The sequence below is a fragment of the Salvelinus alpinus genome, chromosome 16 (genome assembly GCF_045679555.1).
Source record: "Salvelinus alpinus chromosome 16, SLU_Salpinus.1, whole genome shotgun sequence".
Taxonomy (NCBI): domain Eukaryota; kingdom Metazoa; phylum Chordata; class Actinopteri; order Salmoniformes; family Salmonidae; genus Salvelinus; species Salvelinus alpinus.
Window position 1 is genome coordinate 37233203 of NC_092101.1, and position 22920 is coordinate 37256122.

At 49.6% G+C, this 22920-nt stretch overlaps 1 protein-coding gene across 1 annotated transcript in view; it reads right to left on the reverse strand.

The window, feature by feature from the left end:
* igfbp3 (insulin-like growth factor binding protein 3) overlaps window positions 1–22920 on the reverse strand; it is an 85774-nt gene that overhangs the window by 45386 nt on the left and 17468 nt on the right. The window lies entirely within an intron of this gene.

Sequence of the window (22920 nt, forward strand, 5' to 3'; positions counted from 1 at the left end):
CGCTCCATCCACCAACGCCACGTTGCACCACAGACTGTCCAGGAGTTGGCGGATGCTTTAGTCCAGGTCTGGGAGGAGATCCCTCAGGAGACCATCCGCCACCTCATCAGGAGCATGCCCAGGCGTTGTAGGGAGGTCATACAGGCACGTGGAGGCCACACACACTACTGAGCCTCATTTTGACTTGTTTTAAGGACATTACATCAAAGTTGGATCAGCCTGTAGTCTGGTTTTCCACTTTAATTTTGAGTGTGACTCCAAATCCAGACCTCCATGGGCTGATAAATTTGATTTCCATTGATCATTTTTGTGTGATTTTGTTGTCAGCACATTCAACTATGTAAAGAAAAAAGTATTTAATAAGAATATTTCATTCATTCAGATCTAGGATGTGTTATTTTAGTGTTCCCTTTATTTTTTTGAGCAGTGTATATATAAATTTTCTGCAGAGCTACAAGACAGGATTGTGTTGAGGCACCGATCAAGGGAAGGTACCAAAACATGTCTGCAGCATTGAAGGTCCCCAAGAACACAGTGGCCTCCATCATTCTTAAATGGAAGAAGTTTGGAACCTCTTCCTAGAGCTGGCTGCCCGGCGAAACTGAACAGTCGGGGGAGAAGGGCCTTGGTCAGAGAGGTGACCAAGAACCCGATGGTCACTCTGACAGAGCTCCAAAGTCCCTCTGTGGAGATGAAAAAACCTTCCAGAGGAACAACCATCTCTGCAGCACTCCACCAATCAGGCCTTTATGGTAGCGTGGCCAGACGGATGCCACTCCTCAGTAAAAGGCACATGACAGCCTGCTTGGAGTTTGCCAAAAGGCACCTAAAGACTCTCACACCATGAGAAACACGATTCTCTGGTCTGATGAAAACAAGATTGAACTCTTTGGCCTGAAAGCAAAGCATCACGTCTTGAGGAAACCTGGCAACCTCCCTACGGTGAAGCATGGTGGGGGCGGCATCATGCTGTGGGGATGTTTTTAAGCGGCAGGGACTGGGAGACTCTTCAGGATCGAGGGAAAGATGAACGGAGCAAAGTACAGAGAGATACTTGATGAAAACCTGCTCCAGAGCGCTCAGAACCTCAGACTGGGGCAAAGGTTCACCTTCCAACAGGACAACGACCCTAAGCACACAGCCAAGAAAACACAGGAGTGGCTTTGGGACAAGTCTCTGAATGTCCTTGAGTGGCCCAGCCAGAGCCCAGACTTGAACCTAATTGAACATCTCTGGAGAGACCTGAAAATAGCTGTGCAGCAACGCTCCCCATCCAACCTGACAGAGCTTGAGAGGATCTGCAGAGAAGAATGGGAGAAACTCCCCAAATGCAGGTCTGCCAAGCTTGTAGCGTCATACCCAACAAAACTCGAGGCTGAAATCGCTGCCAAAGGTGCTTCAACAAAGTGCTGAGTAAGGGGTTTGAATACTTATGTAAATGTTATATTTCAGTATTTAAAAAAATTCTTCAAACCTATTTTTGCTTTGTCATAATGGGTAATTGTGTGTAGATTGATGAGGGTTAGGGTTAAAACTATTTAATACATTTCAGAATAAGTTTGTAACGTAACAAAATGTGGAAAAAGTCATGGGGTCTGAATACTCTCCGAATGTAAAGTATTCACACCGCTTTACTTTTTCCACAAATTTACAGCTTAAATTTAAAATGGATTTGGGCTAGGCCCCTTTTTTCTCCACTTCCTGCCTGAATGACAGTGAAAGTAAACTGCCTGTAGCTCAGGCCCTGAAGCCAGGATATGCATATAATTGGTACCATTGGAAAGAAAATACTTTGAAGTTTGTAGAAGTGTTAAAAAATAATGTAGGAGAATATAACACAATAGATATGGTAGGAGAAAATCCAAAGAAAAACCAACCAGAATAAACATAAATTGAGACCATCCTCTTAGTAATGTAAGAGAAACGTCATATTGAAAATTAGCTCCCTGGATGCAATTCCTATGGCTTCCACAGGGTGTCAGCAGTCTATGTTCAAGGTTTCAGACTTGTAACTTCAAAAACGAATAAGAAATAACAGTTTTAGTTGAAGGACCCAGTCTTGGAAATTCGTGTTTGCTCGCGCCATGAAGACATTACGCACCTGCTAAAATCGGTTTCCTATTGAACATAATTCTTTCCAAAAAAAATATTATAGTTTGATAGAATTTTAGGGTATCTGAGGAGTAAGTAGAAATGTATTTTGACTTGTTGAAACAAAATTTAGGGGTAGATTTTTGGATTCCTTTCTCTGCAAGTTGAACGAGTGGATTTCTCAAAACGATGGCGCCAACTAAACTGAATTTTTGGGATTTAAAGAAGGATTTTATCTAACAAAATGACACTTCATGTTATAGCTGGGACCCTTTGGATGACAAATCAGAGGAAGATTTTCAAAAAGTAAGTGAATATTTAATTGTTATATTGTATGTAAATGTTTGAAACCTGTGCCGGTGGAAAAATATTTTGATGTGGGGCGCCGTCTTCAAACAATCGCATGGCATGTTTTCGCTGGAATAGCTACTTTAAATCGGACAGTGCAGTTATATTAACAAGAATTTCAGCTTTCAGCTGATATAAGACACTTATATGTACCTAAATGTTTAAAATCCATAATATTTTTGATTATTTATTTGAATTGCGCACACTCCAGTTCCACCGGAAGTTGTCCCGCTAGCGGGACACCGATCCTTAGATGATCTTTGAATGACTACCCCATCTCTTTACCCCACACATACGATTATCTGTAAGGTCCCTCAATCAGATTTCCTCCGATTTTTGCATTTCAAGCACAGATTCAAGCACAAAGACAAAGGAAGTTTTTCAATGCCTCGCAAAGTCGGGCACCGATTGGTAGAAGAGAAACAATGTTTTTAAACTAGAAGCTGAATATCCCTTTGAGCATGGTGAAGTTATTAATTAGGCTTTGAATGGTGTATCAATACATCCAGTCACTACAAAGATACAGGCGTCCTTCCTTACTCAGTTGCCAGAGAGAAAGGAAACTGCTCAGCGATTTCACAATGAGCCAATGGTGATTTTAAAAACAGTTACAGAGTTTAATGGTTGTGGTATGAGGGAACTGAGGATGGATCAACAACATTGTAGTTACTCCACCTTGCTAACCTAAATGACACAGGGAAAAGAAGGAAACACTAATATTCCAACACATGCATCCTGTTTGAAACAAGGCACTTAAGTAAACATTTGTCAAATTTACTTTTTGTCCTGAATAAAAAGCATTATGATTTGGGAAAATCCAACACAACACATCACTGTATTTGTATTTTCAAGCATGGTGGTGGCTGCATCATGTTATGGATATGCTTGTCATCGGAGTTTTTTAGGATAAAAATTAACTGAATGGAGCTAAGCACAGGCAACATCCTAGAGGAAAGCCTGATTCAGTCTGCTTTCAACAGACACTGGGAGACAAATTCAACTTTCAGCAGGACAATAATCTTAAACACAAGGGCAAATCTACACTGGAGTTGCTTACCAAGACGACAATGAATGTTTCTGAATGGCCTAGTTACAGTTCTGACTTATATTTGTTTGAAAATCTACAGCAAGACTTGAAAATGGCTGTCTAGCAATCATCAACAACCAACTTGGACAGAGTTTGAAGAATTTAAAAAGGAATAATGGGCAAATATTGTACAATTCAGGTGTGGAAAGGGCTTCGCTGCCAAAGGTGCTTCTATAAAGTATTGACTCAAGGGTGTGAATACTTATGTAAATTAGATATTTATGTATTTAATTTTCAATACATTTGCAAAAATGTCTAACAACATGTTTTCACTTTGTGTGTAGATGGGTAAGCAATAATATAATTGTTATCCATTTAGAATTCAGGCTGTAACACAACAAAATGTGGATTAAGTCAAGGGGTATGAGGGGGGGGGTCGGGGCTCCCTGGCCTGCACATGGCTGCATGATATTGCTTTTCTACATAAAGCAGGGCTAATGAGAGCCTCAGTGCAGCCACTCTGAAACGAGCACAGGCATACATTCAACAGTGATAGAGACTGCTCTGCTGCCCTGTAGATGGACTGTAGCACTGTGGTCATGCATCCTGCTGTACAGGGAATCATTCAACAGGTAGTGTAAAAAGATAGGAACATAAGAGAAAAGCAACTGTAGTGGTGGTAGAGCGAGAGATGCATAGCAACATTATATATTGAGAGATAGCAGGATGTGAGAGAAATAAAAAGGATGGATTTGAGGAGAAGAAAAGAGAGAGAGATAGTCGGCCCAAATAGACTGTAATTCATTACCCCGCAAAAAAAACTGAGGAAGAGAGAAATGGAGGGAGAAAGAGAAATGGAGGCAGAGAGAAGGAGGGAGAAACAGGGACAAGGAGAGACAGAATTAAAATATCTGTTTCTGTCCCTGAGGGGGTAGTCAGTTATTATAAAGCCATTGTGGCCAGCGTCAGAGTACGCTTCCAGAACGCATTCTGAGCCATGCTCAATGAGTCAGACCTTATAGCCTGGTTCTGCTGGGGTGGAAGGGAGGCAGGGATTGCAGGAGGGAGGGAGGGGCACAGGGGGAGATAGATGGATGCAGGGGAAGAGAAAGAAAGGGAGGGAGGGAGCGAGGCGGAGTGGGGAGGATAGGGGGTGTGTCCAAACACACATACCCACTGAAGCCTGTCCCTACCCTCCGTGACAAGGAGATTGCTTCTCCACCCAACAAAGCCCGACCAGGTGGGAGGATGGATGGACTGAAAGGGCAAGAGAGAAGGGAGGAGGGGAGAAGGGAGGAGATAACTGAGGAAGATGGTGGGAAAGACCAGGTGAATGAATAGTCGGGAGTGTAAGAAAAAAGGAGGTGTAGAGAAAGGGAGGTGTAGAGAGAGGGAGGTGTAGAGAGAGGGAGGTGTAGAGAAAGGGTGGTGTACAGAAAGGGAGGTGTAGAGAAAGGGAGGTGTAGAGAGAGGGAGGTGTAGAGAAAGTGAGGTGTAGAGAAAGGGAGGTGTAGAGAAAGGGAGGTGTAAGGAGAGGGAGGTGTAGAGAAAGGGAGGTGTAGAGAGAGGGAGGTGTAGAGAGAGGGAGGTGTAGAGAAAGGGTGGTGTACAGAAAGGGAGGTGTAGAGAAAGGGAGGTGTAGAGAGAGGGAGAGGTAGAGAAAGTGAGGTGTAGAGAAAGGGAGGTGTAGAGAAAGGGAGGTGTAAGGAGAGGGAGGTGTAGAGAGAGGGAGGTGTAGAGAAAGGGATGGTGTAGAGAAAGGGAGGTGTAGAGAAAGGGAGGTGTAGAAAGAGGGAGGTGTAGAGAGAGGGAGGTGTAGAGAAAGGGATGGTGTAGAGAAAGGGAGGTGTAGAGAGATGGAGGTGTAGAGAGAGGGAGGTGTAGAGAGAGGAGGTGTAGAGAAAGGGAGATGTAGAGAGATGGTGTAGAGAGAGGGAGGTGTAGAGAAAGGGAGGTGTAGAGAGAGGGAGGTGTAGAGAAAGGGAGATGTAAGGAGAGGGAGGTGTAGAGAAAGGGATGGTGTAGAGAAAGGGAGGTGTAGAGAGATGGAGGTGTAGAGAAAGGGAGGTGTAGAGAAAGGGAGATGTAGAGAGATGGTGTAGAGAGAGGGAGGTGTAGAGAAAGGGAGGTGTAGAGAGAGGGAGGTGTAGAGAAAGGGAGATGTAGAGAAAGGGAGATGTAGAGAGATGGTGTAGAGAGAGGGAGGTGTAGAGAAAGGGAGGTGTAGAGAGAGGGAGGTGTAGAGAAAGGGAGATGTAAGAAGAGGGAGGTGTAGAGAAAGGGAGGTGTAGAGAAAGGGAGATGTAGAGAGATGGTGTAGAGAGAGGGAGGTGTAGAGAAAGGGAGATGTAGCGAGATGGTGTAGAGAGAGGGAGGTGTAGAGAAAGGGAGGTGTAGAGAGAGGGAGGTGTAGAGAAAGGGAGATGTAAGGAGAGGGAGGTGTAGAGAAAGGGATGGTGTAGCGAAAGGGAGGTGTAGAGAGATGGAGGTGTAGAGAGAGGGAGGTGTAGAGAAAGGGTGGTGTACAGAAAGGGAGGTGTAGAGAAAGGGAGGTGTAGAGAGAGGGAGGTGTAGAGAAAGGGAGGTGTAGAGAAAGGGAGGTGTAGAGAAAGGGAGGTGTAAGGAGAGGGAGGTGTAGAGAGAGGGAGGTGTAGAGAAAGGGATGGTGTAGACAAAGGGAGGTGTAGAGAAAGGGAGGTGTAGAAAGAGGGAGGTGTAGAGAGAGGGAGGTGTAGAGAAAGGGATGGTGTAGAGAAAGGGAGGTGTAGAGAGATGGAGGTGTAGAGAGAGGGAGGTGTAGAGAGAGGGAGGTGTAGAGAAAGGGTGGTGTACAGAAAGGGAGGTGTAGAGAAAGGGAGGTGTAGAGAGAGGGAGGTGTAGAGAAAGTGAGGTGTAGAGAAAGGGAGGTGTAGAGAAAGGGAGGTGTAAGGAGAGGGAGGTGTAGAGAGAGGGAGGTGTAGAGAAAGGGATGGTGTAGAGAAAGGGAGGTGTAGAGAAAGGGAGGTGTAGAAAGAGGGAGGTGTAGAGAGAGGGAGGTGTAGAGAAAGGGGTGGTGTAGAGAAAGGGAGGTGTAGAGAGATGGAGGTGTAGAGAGAGGGAGGTGTAGAGAGAGGAGGTGTAGAGAAAGGGAGATGTAGAGAGATGGTGTAGAGAGAGGGAGGTGTAGAGAAAGGGAGGTGTAGAGAGAGGGAGGTGTAGAGAAAGGGAGATGTAAGGAGAGGGAGGTGTAGAGAAAGGGATGGTGTAGAGAAAGGGAGGTGTAGAGAGATGGAGGTGTAGAGAAAGGGAGGTGTAGAGAAAGGGAGATGTAGAGAGATGGTGTAGAGAGAGGGAGGTGTAGAGAAAGGGAGGTGTAGAGAGAGGGAGGTGTAGAGAAAGGGAGATGTAGAGAAAGGGAGATGTAGAGAGATGGTGTAGAGAGAGGGAGGTGTAGAGAAAGGGAGGTGTAGAGAGAGGGAGGTGTAGAGAAAGGGAGATGTAAGAAGAGGGAGGTGTAGAGAAAGGGAGGTGTAGAGAAAGGGAGATGTAGAGAGATGGTGTAGAGAGAGGGAGGTGTAGAGAAAGGGAGATGTAGCGAGATGGTGTAGAGAGAGGGAGGTGTAGAGAAAGGGAGGTGTAGAGAGAGGGAGGTGTAGAGAAAGGGAGATGTAAGGAGAGGGAGGTGTAGAGAAAGGGATGGTGTAGCGAAAGGGAGGTGTAGAGAGATGGAGGTGTAGAGAGAGGGAGGTGTAGAGAAAGGGTAGTGTACAGAAAGGGAGGTGTAGAGAAAGGGAGGTGTAGAGAGAGGGAGGTGTAGAGAAAGTGAGGTGTAGAGAAAGGGAGATGTAGAGAAAGGGAGGTGTAAGGAGAGGGAGGTGTAGAGAGAGGGAGGTGTAGAGAAAGGGATGGTGTAGAGAAAGGGAGGTGTAGAGAAAGGGAGGTGTAGAAAGAGGGAGGTGTAGAGAGAGGGAGGTGTAGAGAAAGGGATGGTGTAGAGAAAGGGAGGTGTAGAGAGATGGAGGTGTAGAGAGAGGGAGGTGTAGAGAGAGGGAGGTGTAGAGAAAGGGAGATGTAGAGAGATGGTGTAGAGAGAGGGAGGTGTAGAGAAAGGGAGGTGTAGAGAGAGGGAGGTGTAGAGAAAGGGAGATGTAAGGAGAGGGAGGTGTAGAGAAAGGGATGGTGTAGAGAAAGGGAGGTGTAGAGAGATGGAGGTGTAGAGAAAGGGAGGTGTAGAGAAAGGGAGATGTAGAGAGATGGTGTAGAGAGAGGGAGGTGTAGAGAAAGGGAGGTGTAGAGAGAGGGAGGTGTAGAGAAAGGGAGATGTAGAGAAAGGGAGATGTAGAGAGATGGTGTAGAGAGAGGGAGGTGTAGAGAAAGGGAGGTGTAGAGAGAGGGAGGTGTAGAGAAAGGGAGATGTAAGAAGAGGGAGGTGTAGAGAAAGGGAGGTGTAGAGAAAGGGAGATGTAGAGAGATGGTGTAGAGAGAGGGAGGTGTAGAGAAAGGGAGATGTAGCGAGGTGGTGTAGAGAGAGGGAGGTGTAGAGAAAGGGAGGTGTAGAGAGAGGGAGGTGTAGAGAAAGGGAGTGGTAAGGAGAGGGAGGTGTAGAGAAAGGGATGGTGTAGCGAAAGGGAGGTGTAGAGAGATGGAGGTGTAGAGAGAGGGAGGTGTAGAGAAAGGGAGGTGTAGAGAAAGGGAGATGTAGAGAGATGGTGTAGAGAGAGGGAGGTGTAGAGAAAGGGAGGTGTAGAGAGATGGTGTAGATAGAGGGAGGTGTAGAGAAAGGGAAATGTAGAGAGATGGTGTAGAGAGAGGGAGGTGTAGAGAAAGGGAGGTGTAGAGAGAGGGAGGTGTAGAGAAAGGGAGATGTAAGGAGAGGGAGGTGTAGAGAAAGGGATGGTGTAGCGAAAGGGAGATGTAAGAAGAGGGAGGTGTAGAGAAAGGGAGGTGTAGAGAAAGAGAGATGTAGAGAGATGGTGTAGATAGAGGGAGGTGTAGAGAAAGGGAAATGTAGAGAGATGGTGTAGAGAGAGGGAGGTGTAGAGAAAGGGAGGTGTAGAGAGAGGGAGGTGTAGAGAAAGGGAGAGTGTAAGGAGAGGGAGGTGTAGAGAAAGGGATGGTGTAGCGAAAGGGAGGTGTAGAGAGATGGAGGTGTAGAGAGAGGGAGGTGTAGAGAAAGGGTGGTGTACAGAAAGGGAGGTGTAGAGAAAGGGAGGTGTAGAGAGAGGGAGGTGTAGAGAAAGGGAGGTGTAAGGAGAGGGAGGTGTAGAGAGAGGGAGGTGTAGAGAAAGGGATGGTGTAGAGAAAGGGAGGTGTAGAGAAAGGGAGGTGTAGAAAGAGGGAGGTGTAGAGAGAGGGATGTGTAGAGAAAGGGATGGTGTAGAGAAAGGGAGGTGTAGAGAGATGGAGGTGTAGAGAGAGGGAGGTGTAGAGAGAGGGAGGTGTAGAGAAAGGGTGGTGTACAGAAAGGGAGGTGTAGAGAAAGGGAGGTGTAGAGAGAGGGAGGTGTAGAGAAAGTGAGGTGTAGAGAAAGGGAGGTGTAGAGAAAGGGAGGTGTAAGGAGAGGGAGGTGTAGAGAGAGGGAGGTGTAGAGAAAGGGATGGTGTAGAGAAAGGGAGGTGTAGAGAAAGGGAGGTGTAGAAAGAGGGAGGTGTAGAGAGAGGGAGGTGTAGAGAAAGGGGTGGTGTAGAGAAAGGGAGGTGTAGAGAGATGGAGGTGTAGAGAGAGGGAGGTGTAGAGAGAGGAGGTGTAGAGAAAGGGAGATGTAGAGAGATGGTGTAGAGAGAGGGAGGTGTAGAGAAAGGGAGGTGTAGAGAGAGGGAGGTGTAGAGAAAGGGAGATGTAAGGAGAGGGAGGTGTAGAGAAAGGGATGGTGTAGAGAAAGGGAGGTGTAGAGAGATGGAGGTGTAGAGAAAGGGAGGTGTAGAGAAAGGGAGATGTAGAGAGATGGTGTAGAGAGAGGGAGGTGTAGAGAAAGGGAGGTGTAGAGAGAGGGAGGTGTAGAGAAAGGGAGATGTAGAGAAAGGGAGATGTAGAGAGATGGTGTAGAGAGAGGGAGGTGTAGAGAAAGGGAGGTGTAGAGAGAGGGAGGTGTAGAGAAAGGGAGATGTAAGAAGAGGGAGGTGTAGAGAAAGGGAGGTGTAGAGAAAGGGAGATGTAGAGAGATGGTGTAGAGAGAGGGAGGTGTAGAGAAAGGGAGATGTAGCGAGATGGTGTAGAGAGAGGGAGGTGTAGAGAAAGGGAGGTGTAGAGAGAGGGAGGTGTAGAGAAAGGGAGATGTAAGGAGAGGGAGGTGTAGAGAAAGGGATGGTGTAGCGAAAGGGAGGTGTAGAGAGATGGAGGTGTAGAGAGAGGGAGGTGTAGAGAAAGGGTAGTGTACAGAAAGGGAGGTGTAGAGAAAGGGAGGTGTAGAGAGAGGGAGGTGTAGAGAAAGTGAGGTGTAGAGAAAGGGAGATGTAGAGAAAGGGAGGTGTAAGGAGAGGGAGGTGTAGAGAGAGGGAGGTGTAGAGAAAGGGATGGTGTAGAGAAAGGGAGGTGTAGAGAAAGGGAGGTGTAGAAAGAGGGAGGTGTAGAGAGAGGGAGGTGTAGAGAAAGGGATGGTGTAGAGAAAGGGAGGTGTAGAGAGATGGAGGTGTAGAGAGAGGGAGGTGTAGAGAGAGGGAGGTGTAGAGAAAGGGAGATGTAGAGAGATGGTGTAGAGAGAGGGAGGTGTAGAGAAAGGGAGGTGTAGAGAGAGGGAGGTGTAGAGAAAGGGAGATGTAAGGAGAGGGAGGTGTAGAGAAAGGGATGGTGTAGAGAAAGGGAGGTGTAGAGAGATGGAGGTGTAGAGAAAGGGAGGTGTAGAGAAAGGGAGATGTAGAGAGATGGTGTAGAGAGAGGGAGGTGTAGAGAAAGGGAGGTGTAGAGAGAGGGAGGTGTAGAGAAAGGGAGATGTAGAGAAAGGGAGATGTAGAGAGATGGTGTAGAGAGAGGGAGGTGTAGAGAAAGGGAGGTGTAGAGAGAGGGAGGTGTAGAGAAAGGGAGATGTAAGAAGAGGGAGGTGTAGAGAAAGGGAGGTGTAGAGAAAGGGAGATGTAGAGAGATGGTGTAGAGAGAGGGAGGTGTAGAGAAAGGGAGATGTAGCGAGGTGGTGTAGAGAGAGGGAGGTGTAGAGAAAGGGAGGTGTAGAGAGAGGGAGGTGTAGAGAAAGGGAGATGGTAAGGAGAGGGAGGTGTAGAGAAAGGGATGGTGTAGCGAAAGGGAGGTGTAGAGAGATGGAGGTGTAGAGAGAGGGAGGTGTAGAGAAAGGGAGGTGTAGAGAAAGGGAGATGTAGAGAGATGGTGTAGAGAGAGGGAGGTGTAGAGAAAGGGAGGTGTAGAGAGATGGTGTAGATAGAGGGAGGTGTAGAGAAAGGGAAATGTAGAGAGATGGTGTAGAGAGAGGGAGGTGTAGAGAAAGGGAGGTGTAGAGAGAGGGAGGTGTAGAGAAAGGGAGATGTAAGGAGAGGGAGGTGTAGAGAAAGGGATGGTGTAGCGAAAGGGAGATGTAAGAAGAGGGAGGTGTAGAGAAAGGGAGGTGTAGAGAAAGAGAGATGTAGAGAGATGGTGTAGATAGAGGGAGGTGTAGAGAAAGGGAAATGTAGAGAGATGGTGTAGAGAGAGGGAGGTGTAGAGAAAGGGAGGTGTAGAGAGAGGGAGGTGTAGAGAAAGGGAGAGTGTAAGGAGAGGGAGGTGTAGAGAAAGGGATGGTGTAGCGAAAGGGAGGTGTAGAGAGATGGAGGTGTAGAGAGAGGGAGGTGTAGAGAAAGGGTGGTGTACAGAAAGGGAGGTGTAGAGAAAGGGAGGTGTAGAGAGAGGGAGGTGTAGAGAAAGTGAGGTGTAGAGAAAGGGAGGTGTAGAGAAAGGGAGGTGTAAGGAGAGGGAGGTGTAGAGAGAGGGAGGTGTAGAGAAAGGGATGGTGTAGAGAAAGGGAGGTGTAGAGAAAGGGAGGTGTAGAAAGAGGGAGGTGTAGAGAGAGGGAGGTGTAGAGAAAGGGATGGTGTAGAGAAAGGGAGGTGTAGAGAGATGGAGGTGTAGAGAGAGGGAGGTGTAGAGAGAGGGAGGTGTAGAGAAAGGGAGATGTAGAGAGATGGTGTAGAGAGAGGGAGGTGTAGAGACATGGTGTAGAGAGAGGGAGGTGTAGAGAAAGGGAGGTGTAGAGAGAGGGAGGTGTAGAGAAAGGGAGATGTAGAGAAAGGGAGATGTAGAGAGATGGTGTAGAGAGAGGGAGGTGTAGAGAAAGGGAGGTGTAGAGAAAGGGAGATGTAAGAAGAGGGAGGTGTAGAGAAAGGGAGGTGTAGAGAAAGGGAGATGTAGAGAGATGGTGTAGAGAGAGGGAGGTGTAGAGAAAGGGAGATGTAGCGAGATGGTGTAGAGAGAGGGAGGTGTAGAGAAAGGGAGGTGTAGAGAGAGGGAGGTGTAGAGAAAGGGAGATGTAAGGAGAGGGAGGTGTAGAGAAAGGGATGGTGTAGCGAAAGGGAGGTGTAGAGAGATGGAGGTGTAGAGAGAGGGAGGTGTAGAGAAAGGGAGGTGTAGAGAAAGGGAGATGTAGAGAGATGGTGTAGAGAGAGGGAGGTGTAGAGAAAGGGAGGTGTAGAGAGAGGGAGGTGTAGAGAAAGGGAGATGTAAGAAGAGGGAGGTGTAGAGAAAGGGAGGTGTAGAGAAAGGGAGATGTAGAGAGATGGTGTAGAGAGAGGGAGGTGTAGAGAAAGGGAGATGTAGAGAGATGGTGTAGAGAGAGGGAGGTGTAGAGAAAGGGAGGTGTAGAGAGAGGGAGGTGTAGAGAAAGGGAGATGTAAGGAGAGGGAGGTGTAAAGAAAGGGATGGTGTAGCGAAAGGGAGGGGTAGAGAGATGGAGGTGTAGAGAGAGGGAGGTGTAGAGAAAGGGAGGTGTAGAGAAAGGGATATGTAGAGAGATGGTGTAGAGAGAGGGAGGTGTAGAGAAAGGGAGGTGTAGAGAGAGGGAGGTGTAGAGAAAGGGAGGTGTAGAGAAAGGGAGGTGTAGAGAGAAGGAGGTGTAGAGAAAGGGAGGTGTAGAGAAAGGGGGGTGTAGAGAGAGGGATGTGTAGAGAAATGGAGGTGTAGAGAAAGGGAGGTGTAGAGAGAGGGAGGTGTAGAGAGAGGGAGGTGTAGAGAGAGGGAGGTGTAGAGAAATGGAGGTGTAGAGAAAGGGAGGTGTAGAGAAAGGGAGGTGTAGAGAGAGGGAGGTGTAGAGAGAGGGAGGTGTAGAGAAAGGGTGGTGTACAGAAAGGGAGGTGTAGAGAAAGGGAGGTGTAGAGAGAGGGAGGTGTAGAGAAAGTGAGGTGTAGAGAAAGGGAGGTGTAGAGAAAGGGATGTGTAAGGAGAGGGAGGTGTAGAGAGAGGGAGGTGTAGAGATAGGGATGGTGTAGAGAAAGGGAGGTGTAGAGAAAGGGAGGTGTAGAAAGAGGGAGGTGTAGAGAGAGGGAGGTGTAGAGAAAGGGATGGTGTAGAGAAAGGGAGGTGTAGAGAGATGGAGGTGTAGAGAGAGGGAGGTGTAGAGAGAGGGAGGTGTAGAGAAAGGGAGATGTAGAGAGATGGTGTAGAGAGAGGGAGGTGTAGAGAAAGGGAGGTGTAGAGAGAGGGAGGTGTAGAGAAAGGGAGATGTAAGGAGAGGGAGGTGTAGAGAAAGGGATGGTGTAGAGAAAGGGAGGTGTAGAGAGATGGAGGTGTAGAGAAAGGGAGGTGTAGAGAAAGGGAGATGTAGAGAGATGGTGTAGAGAGAGGGAGGTGTAGAGAAAGGGAGGTGTAGAGAGAGGGAGGTGTAGAGAAAGGGAGATGTAGAGAAAGGGAGATGTAGAGAGATGGTGTAGAGAGAGGGAGGTGTAGAGAAAGGGAGGTGTAGAGAGAGGGAGGTGTAGAGAAAGGGAGATGTAAGAAGAGGGAGGTGTAGAGAAAGGGAGGTGTAGAGAAAGGGAGATGTAGAGAGATGGTGTAGAGAGAGGGAGGTGTAGAGAAAGGGAGATGTAGCGAGGTGGTGTAGAGAGAGGGAGGTGTAGAGAAAGGGAGGTGTAGAGAGAGGGAGGTGTAGAGAAAGGGAGATGTAAGGAGAGGGAGGTGTAGAGAAAGGGATGGTGTAGCGAAAGGGAGGTGTAGAGAGATGGAGGTGTAGAGAGAGGGAGGTGTAGAGAAAGGGAGGTGTAGAGAAAGGGAGATGTAGAGAGATGGTGTAGAGAGAGGGAGGTGTAGAGAAAGGGAGGTGTAGAGAGATGGTGTAGATAGAGGGAGGTGTAGAGAAAGGGAAATGTAGAGAGATGGTGTAGAGAGAGGGAGGTGTAGAGAAAGGGAGGTGTAGAGAGAGGGAGGTGTAGAGAAAGGGAGATGTAAGGAGAGGGAGGTGTAGAGAAAGGGATGGTGTAGCGAAAGGGAGATGTAAGAAGAGGGAGGTGTAGAGAAAGGGAGGTGTAGAGAAAGGGAGATGTAGAGAGATGGTGTAGATAGAGGGAGGTGTAGAGAAAGGGAAATGTAGAGAGATGGTGTAGAGAGAGGGAGGTGTAGAGAAAGGGAGGTGTAGAGAGAGGGAGGTGTAGAGAAAGGGAGATGTAAGGAGAGGGAGGTGTAGAGAAAGGGATGGTGTAGCGAAAGGGAGGTGTAGAGAGATGGAGGTGTAGAGAGAGGGAGGTGTAGAGAAAGGGTGTAGAGAGAGGGAGGTGTAGAGAAAGGGAGGTGTAGAGAGAGGGAGGTGTAGAGAAAGGGAGATGTAGAGAAAGGGAGATGTAGAGAGATGGTGTAGAGAGAGGGAGGTGTAGAGAAAGGGAGGTGTAGAGAGAGGGAGGTGTAGAGAAAGGGAGATGTAAGAAGAGGGAGGTGTAGAGAAAGGGAGGTGTGGAGAAAGGGAGATGTAGAGAGATGGTGTAGAGAGAGGGAGGTGTAGAGAAAGGGAGATGTAGCGAGATGGTGTAGAGAGAGGGAGGTGTAGAGAAAGGGAGGTGTAGAGAGAGGGAGGTGTAGAGAAAGGGAGATGTAAGGAGAGGGAGGTGTAGAGAAAGGGATGGTGTAGCGAAAGGGAGGTGTAGAGAGATGGAGGTGTAGAGAGAGGGAGGTGTAGAGAAAGGGAGGTGTAGAGAAAGGGAGATGTAGAGAGATGGTGTAGAGAGAGGGAGGTGTAGAGAAAGGGAGGTGTAGAGAGAGGGAGGTGTAGAGAAAGGGAGATGTAAGAAGAGGGAGGTGTAGAGAAAGGGAGGTGTAGAGAAAGGGAGATGTAGAGAGATGGTGTAGAGAGAGGGAGGTGTAGAGAAAGGGAGATGTAGAGAGATGGTGTAGAGAGAGGGAGGTGTAGAGAAAGGGAGGTGTAGAGAGAGGGAGGTGTAGAGAAAGGGAGATGTAAGGAGAGGGAGGTGTAGAGAAAGGGATGGTGTAGCGAAAGGGAGGGGTAGAGAGATGGAGGTGTAGAGAGAGGGAGGTGTAGAGAAAGGGAGGTGTAGAGAAAGGGAGATGTAGAGAGATGGTGTAGAGAGAGGGAGGTGTAGAGAAAGGGAGGTGTAGAGAGAGGGAGGTGTAGAGAAAGGGAGGTGTAGAGAAAGGGAGGTGTAGAGAGAAGGAGGTGTAGAGAAAGGGAGGTGTAGAGAAAGGGGGGTGTAGAGAGAGGGATGTGTAGAGAAATGGAGGTGTAGAGAAAGGGAGGTGTAGAGAGAGGGAGGTGTAGAGAGAGGGAGGTGTAGAGAGAGGGAGGTGTAGAGAAATGGAGGTGTAGAGAAAGGGAGGTGTAGAGAAAGGGAGGTGTAGAGAGAGGGAGGTGTAGAGAGAGGGAGGTGTAGAGAAAGGGTGGTGTACAGAAAGGGAGGTGTAGAGAAAGGGAGGTGTAGAGAGAGGGAGGTGTAGAGAAAGTGAGGTGTAGAGAAAGGGAGGTGTAGAGAAAGGGATGTGTAAGGAGAGGGAGGTGTAGAGAGAGGGAGGTGTAGAGATAGGGATGGTGTAGAGAAAGGGAGGTGTAGAGAAAGGGAGGTGTAGAAAGAGGGAGGTGTAGAGAGAGGGAGGTGTAGAGAAAGGGATGGTGTAGAGAAAGGGAGGTGTAGAGAGATGGAGGTGTAGAGAGAGGGAGGTGTAGAGAGAGGGAGGTGTAGAGAAAGGGAGATGTAGAGAGATGGTGTAGAGAGAGGGAGGTGTAGAGAAAGGGAGGTGTAGAGAGAGGGAGGTGTAGAGAAAGGGAGATGTAAGGAGAGGGAGGTGTAGAGAAAGGGATGGTGTAGCGAAAGGGAGGTGTAGAGAGATGGAGGTGTAGAGAGAGGGAGGTGTAGAGAGAGGGAGGTGTAGAGAAAGGGAGATGTAAGGAGAGGGAGGTGTAGAGAAAGGGATGGTGTAGCGAAAGGGAGGTGTAGAGAGATGGAGGTGTAGAGAGAGGGAGGTGTAGAGAAAGGGAGGTGTAGAGAGAGGGAGGTGTAGAGAAAGGGAGATGTAGAGAAAGGGAGATGTAGAGAGATGGTGTAGAGAGAGGGAGGTGTAGAGAAAGGGAGGTGTAGAGAGAGGGAGGTGTAGAGAAAGGGAGATGTAAGAAGAGGGAGGTGTAGAGAAAGGGAGGTGTAGAGAAAGGGAGATGTAGAGAGATGGTGTAGAGAGAGGGAGGTGTAGAGAAAGGGAGATGTAGCGAGATGGTGTAGAGAGAGGGAGGTGTAGAGAAAGGGAGGTGTAGAGAGAGGGAGGTGTAGAGAAAGGGAGATGTAAGGAGAGGGAGGTGTAGAGAAAGGGATGGTGTAGCGAAAGGGAGGTGTAGAGAGATGGAGGTGTAGAGAGAGGGAGGTGTAGAGAAAGGGAGGTGTAGAGAAAGGGAGATGTAGAGAGATGGTGTAGAGAGAGGGAGGTGTAGAGAAAGGGAGGTGTAGAGAGAGGGAGGTGTAGAGAAAGGGAGATGTAAGAAGAGGGAGGTGTAGAGAAAGGGAGGTGTAGAGAAAGGGAGATGTAGAGAGATGGTGTAGAGAGAGGGAGGTGTAGAGAAAGGGAGATGTAGAGAGATGGTGTAGAGAGAGGGAGGTGTAGAGAAAGGGAGGTGTAGAGAGAGGGAGGTGTAGAGAAAGGGAGATGTAAGGAGAGGGAGGTGTAGAGAAAGGGATGGTGTAGCGAAAGGGAGGGGTAGAGAGATGGAGGTGTAGAGAGAGGGAGGTGTAGAGAAAGGGAGGTGTAGAGAAAGGGAGATGTATAGAGATGGTGTAGAGAGAGGGAGGTGTAGAGAAAGGGAGGTGTAGAGAGAGGGAGGTGTAGAGAAAGGGAGGTGTAGAGAAAGGGAGGTGTAGAGAGAAGGAGGTGTAGAGAAAGGGAGGTGTAGAGAAAGGGGGGTGTAGAGAGAGGGATGTGTAGAGAAATGGAGGTGTAGAGAAAGGGAGGTGTAGAGAGAGGGAGGTGTAGAGAGAGGGAGGTGTAGAGAGAGGGAGGTGTAGAGAAATGGAGGTGTAGAGAGAGGGAGGTGTAGAGAAAGGGAGGTGTAGAGAGAGGGAGGTGTAGAGAGAGGGAGGTGTAGAGAAAGGGTGGTGTACAGAAAGGGAGGTGTAGAGAAAGGGAGGTGTAGAGAGAGGGAGGTGTAGAGAAAGGGAGGTGTAGAGAAAGGGAGGTGTAGAGAAAGGGATGTGTAAGGAGAGGGAGGTGTAGAGAGAGGGAGGTGTAGAGATAGGGATGGTGTAGAGAAAGGGAGGTGTAGAGAAAGGGAGGTGTAGAAAGAGGGAGGTGTAGAGAGAGGGAGGTGTAGAGAAAGGGATGGTGTAGAGAAAGGGAGGTGTAGAGAGATGGAGGTGTAGAGAGAGGGAGGTGTAGAGAGAGGGAGGTGTAGAGAAAGGGAGATGTAGAGAGATGGTGTAGAGAGAGGGAGGTGTAGAGAAAGGGAGGTGTAGAGAGAGGGAGGTGTAGAGAAAGGGAGATGTAAGGAGAGGGAGGTGTAGAGAAAGGGATGGTGTAGAGAAAGGGAGGTGTAGAGAGATGGAGGTGTAGAGAAAGGGAGGTGTAGAGAAAGAGAGATGTAGAGAGATGGTGTAGAGGGAGGTGTAGAGAAAGGGAGGTGTAGAGAGAGGGAGGTGTAGAGAAAGGGAGGTGTAGAGAAAGGGAGATGTAGAGAAAGGGAGATGTAGAGAGATGGTGTAGAGAGAGGGAGGTGTAGAGAAAGGGAGGTGTAGAGAGAGGGAGGTGTAGAGAAAGGGAGATGTAAGAAGAGGGAGGTGTAGAGAAAGGGAGGTGTAGAGAAAGGGAGGTGTAGAGAGAGGGAGGTGTAGAGAGAGGGAGGTGTAGAGAAAGGGAGGTGTAGAGAGATAGAGGTGTAGAGAGAGGGAGGTGTAGAGAGAGGCAGGTGTAGAGAGAGGGAGATGTAGAGAGATAGAGGTGTAGAGAGAGGGAGGTGTAGAGAGATAGAGGTGTAGAGAGAGGGAGGTGTAGAGAGAGGGAGGTGTAGGGAGAGGGAGGTGTAGAGAGAGGGAGGTGTAGAGAGAGTAGGGGAGTTGACTTGTAGAGAGAAAGAGAAAAAGAGAGGGGGGTGAGTCAGTGAGTGGGACAGGGTAAGGCATGCTTGGCTTTCATTGGTACACTGAGCCAATTCATATAACTGCAACTAAATTTAGCCTTCTCAGGTATGGCTCCCCCAGCTCAGGATTCGTCTATCTTCTGGTCCACTCACATTACACACAAACACACACACACACACACACACACACACACACACACACACACACACACACACACACACACACACACACCCACACACACACACACACACACACACACACACACACACACACACACACACACACACACACACACACACACACACACACACACACACACACACACACACACGAAGCCTCTGCAGACAGGATTAATATTTTAGTCTAGGGTACCCTTGACTTGAACAGCTTGCTTTCATGACTGTGTTCGTTTAATTCCGCTCTTCCCCCTCAGTCAAACCCCTCTCTTCCTCTCCATACCCTCCTTTCTGCTTAGTATTGTCACCCTAGATGGTTCACACGGTCTCCTATTCACTGTGATTCCCGGTCATAAATCTTCTGTGACTGCAAAATTCAACCTCAAAGGGTTTACCTCAACACCCCTGGCAGCCTGCCTGCACCCCTACCTCTATCTCCCTGCCACCTGCACCCCTCTAACTCTATCTCCCCTGCACCCCTCTAACTCTATCTCCCACTGGACCCCTCTAACTCTATCTCCCACTGGACCCCTCTAACTCTATCTCTCCCCGCACCCCTCTAACTCTATCTCCCACTGGACCCCTCTAACTCTATCTCCCCTGCACCCCTCTAACTCTATCTCCCACTGGACCCCTCTAACTCTATCTCCCACTGCACCCCTCTAACTCTATCTCTCCCCGCACCCCTCTAACTCTATCTCCCACTGGACCCCTCTAACTCTATCTCCCCTGCACCCCTCTAACTCTATCTCCCCCTGCACCCCTCTAACTCTATCTCCCCTGCACCCCTCTAACTCTATCTCCCCTGCACCCCTCTAACTCTATCTCCCACTGGACCCCTCTAACTCTATCTCCCCTGCACCCCTCTAACTCTATCTCCCCTGCACCCCTCTAACTCTATCTCTCCCTGCACCCCTCTAACTCTATCTCCCACTGGACCCCTCTAACTCTATCTCTCCCTGCACCCCTCTAACTCTATCTCCCCTGCACCCCTCTAACTCTATCTCCCACTGGACCCCTCTAACTCTATCTCTCCCTGCACCCCTCTAACTCTATCTCCCCTGCACCCCTCTAACTCTATCTCTCCCTGCACCCCTCTAACTCTATCTCCCCCTGCACCCCTCTAACTCTATCTCCCCTGCACCCCTCTAACTCTATCTCTCCCTGCACCCCTCTAACTCTATCTCCCCCTGCACCCCTCTAACTCTATCTCTCCTGCACCCCTCTAACTCTATCTCTCCCTGCACCCCTCTAACTCTATCTCCCCCTGCACCCCTCCAACTCTATCTCCCACTGGACCCCTCTAACTCTATCTCCCCTGCACCCCTCTAACTCTATCTCGCCCTGCACCCCTCTAACTCTATCTCCCCCTGCACCCCTCTAACTCTATCTCTCCCTGCACCCCTCTAACTCTATCTCCCCTGCACCCCTCTAACTCTATCTCCCACTGGACCCCTCTAACTCTATCTCCCCTGCACCCCTCTAACTCTATCTCTCCCTGCACCCCTCTAACTCTATCTCTCCCTGCACCCCTCTAACTCTATCTCCCCTGCACCCCTCTAACTCTATCTCCCACTGGACCCCTCTAACTCTATCTCCCCTGCACCCCTCTAACTCTATCTCTCCCTGCACCCCTCTAACTCTATCTCCCCTGCACCCCTCTAACTCTATCTCTCCCTGCACCCCTCTAACTCTATCTCCCCTGCACCCCTCTAACTTTATCTCTCCCTGCACCCCTCTAACTCTATCTCCCACTGGACCCCTCTAACTCTATCTCCCCTGCACCCCTCTAACTCTATCTCTCCCTGCACCCCTCTAACTCTATCTCCCCTGATCCCCTCTAACTATATCTCCCCCTGCACCCCTCTAACTCTATCTCCCCCTGCACCCCTCTAACTCTATCTCTCCCTGCACCCCTCTAACTCTATCTCCCACTGGACCCCTCTAACTATATCTCCCCCTGCACCCCTCTAACTCTATCTCCCCTGCACCCCTCTAACTCTATCTCCCACTGGACCCCTCTAACTCTAACTCGCCCTGCACCCCTCTAACTCTATCTCTCCCTGCACCCCTCTAACTCTATCTCCCACTGGACCCCTCTAACTCTAACTCGCCCTGCACCCCTCTAACTCTATCTCCCCCTGCACCCCTCTAACTCTATCTCCCACTTGACCCCTCTAACTCTATCTCCCACTGGACCCCTCTAACTCTATCTCCCCCTGCACCCCTCTAACTCTATCTCCCACTGGACCCCTCTAACTCTAACTCGCCCTGCACCCCTCTAACTGTATCTCCCCTGCACCCCTCTAACTCTATCTCCCACTGGACCCCTCTAACTCTATCTCCCACTGGACCCCTCTAACTCTATCTCCCCCTGCACCCCTCTAACTCTATCTCCCCTGCACCCCTCTAACTCTATCTCCCCCTGCACCCCTCTAACTCTATCTCCCACTGGACCCCTCTAACTATCTCTCCCTGCACCCCTCTAACTCTATCTCCCACTGGACCCCTCTAACTCTATCTCTCCCTGCACCCCTCTAACTCTATCTCCCCTGCACCCCTCTAACTCTATCTCTCCCTGCACCCCTCTAACTCTATCTCCCCCTGCACCCCTCTAACTCTATCTCCCCTGCACCCCTCTAACTCTATCTCCCACTGGACCCCTCTAACTCTATCTCTCCCTGCACCCCTCTAACTCTATCTCCCCTGCACCCCTCTAACTCTATCTCTCCCTGCACCCCTCTAACTCTATCTCCCCTGCACCCCTCTAACTCTATCTCCCCTGCACCCCTCTAACTCTATCTCCCACTGGACCCCTCTAACTCCAACTCGCCCTGCACCCCTCTAACTCTATCTCCCCTGCACCCCTCTAACTCTATCTCCCACTGGACCCCTCTAACTCTATCTCCCCTGCACCCCTCTAACTCTATCTCTCCCTGCACACCTCTAACTCTATCTCTCCCTGCACCCCTCTAACTCTATCTCCCCTGCACCCCTCTAACTCTATCTCCCACTGGACCCCTCTAACTCTATCTCCCCTGCACCCCTCTAACTCTATCTCTCCCTGCACCCCTCTAACTCTATCTCCCCTGCACCCCTCTAACTTTATCTCTCCCTGCACCCCTCTAACTCTATCTCCCCTGCACCCCTCTAACTATATCTCCCCTGCACCCCTCTAACTCTATCTCTCCCTGCACTCCTCTAACTCTATCTCCCCCTGATCCCCTCTAACACTATCTCTCCCTGCACCCCTCTAACTATCTCCCCTGCACCCCCTCTAACTCTATCTCTCCCTGCACCCCTCTAACTCTATCTCTCCCTGCACCCCTCTAACTCTATCTCCCCTGATCCCCTCTAACTCTATCTCCCCTGCACCCCTCTAACTTTATCTCTCCCTGCACCCCTCTAACTCTATCTCCCCTGCACCCCTCTAACTATATCTCCCCTGCACCCCTCTAACTCTATCTCTCCCTGCACTCCTCTAACTCTATCTCCCCCTGATCCCCTCTAACACTATCTCTCCCTGCACCCCTCTAACTATCTCCCCTGCACCCCCTCTAACTCTATCTCTCCCTGCACCCCTCTAACTCTATCTCTCCCTGCACCCCTCTAACTCTATCTCCCCTGCACCCCTCTAACTCTATCTCTCCCTGCACCCCTCTAACTCTATCTCTCCCTGCACCCCTCTAACTCTATCTCCCCTGCACCCCTCTAACTCTATCTCCCACTGGACCCCTCTAACTCTATCTCCCCTGCACCCCTCTAACTCTATCTCCCCTGCACCCCTCTAACTCTATCTCCCCTGCACCCCTCTAACTCTATCTCCCCTGCACCCCTCTAACTCTATCTCCCCTGCACCCCTCTAACTCTATCTCCCCTGCACCCCTCTAACTCTATCTCCCCTGCACCCCTCTAACTCTATCTCTCCCTGCACCCCTCTAACTCTATCTCCCACTGGACCCCTCTAACTATATCTCCCCCTGCACCCCTCTAACTCTATCTCCCACTGGACCCCTCTAACTCTATCTCCCCTGCACACCTCTAACTCTATCTCCCCTGCACCCCTCTAACTCTATCTCTCCCTGCACCCCTCCAACTCTATCTCCCCTGCACACCTCTAACTCTATCTCCCCTGCACCCCTCTAACTCTATGTCTCCCTGCACCCCTCTAACTCTATCTCTCCCTGCACCCCTCTAACTCTATCTCCCCCTGCACCCCTCTAACTATATCTCCCACTGGACCCCTCTAACTCTATCTCCCACTGGACCCCTCTAACTATATCTCTCCCTACACCCCTCTAACTCTATCTCCCCTGATCCCCTCTAACTCTATCTCCCCTGCACCCCTCTAACTCTATCTCCCCCTGCACCCCTCTAACTCTATCTCCCCTGCACCCCTCTATCTCTATCTCCCCTGCACCCCTCTAACTCTATCTCCCCCTACACCCCTCTAACTCTATTTCCCTGCCACCTGCACCCCGCTAACTCTATCTCCCCTGCACCCCTCTAACTCTATCTCTCCCTGCACCCCTCTAACTCTATCTCCCCTGCACCCCTCTAACTCTATCTCCCCTGCACCCCTCTAACTCTATCTCCCCCTGCACCCCTCTAACTCCCCTGCACCCCTCTAACTCTATCTCTCCCTACACCCCTCTAACTCTATCTCCCCTGCACCCCTCTAACTCTATCTCCCCCTGCACCCCTCTAACTCTATCTCCCCTGCACCCCTCTAACTCTATCTCTCCCTGCACCCCTCTAACTCTATCTCCCCTGCACCCCTCTAACACTATCTCCCCTGCACCCCTCTAACTCTATCTCCCCCTGCACC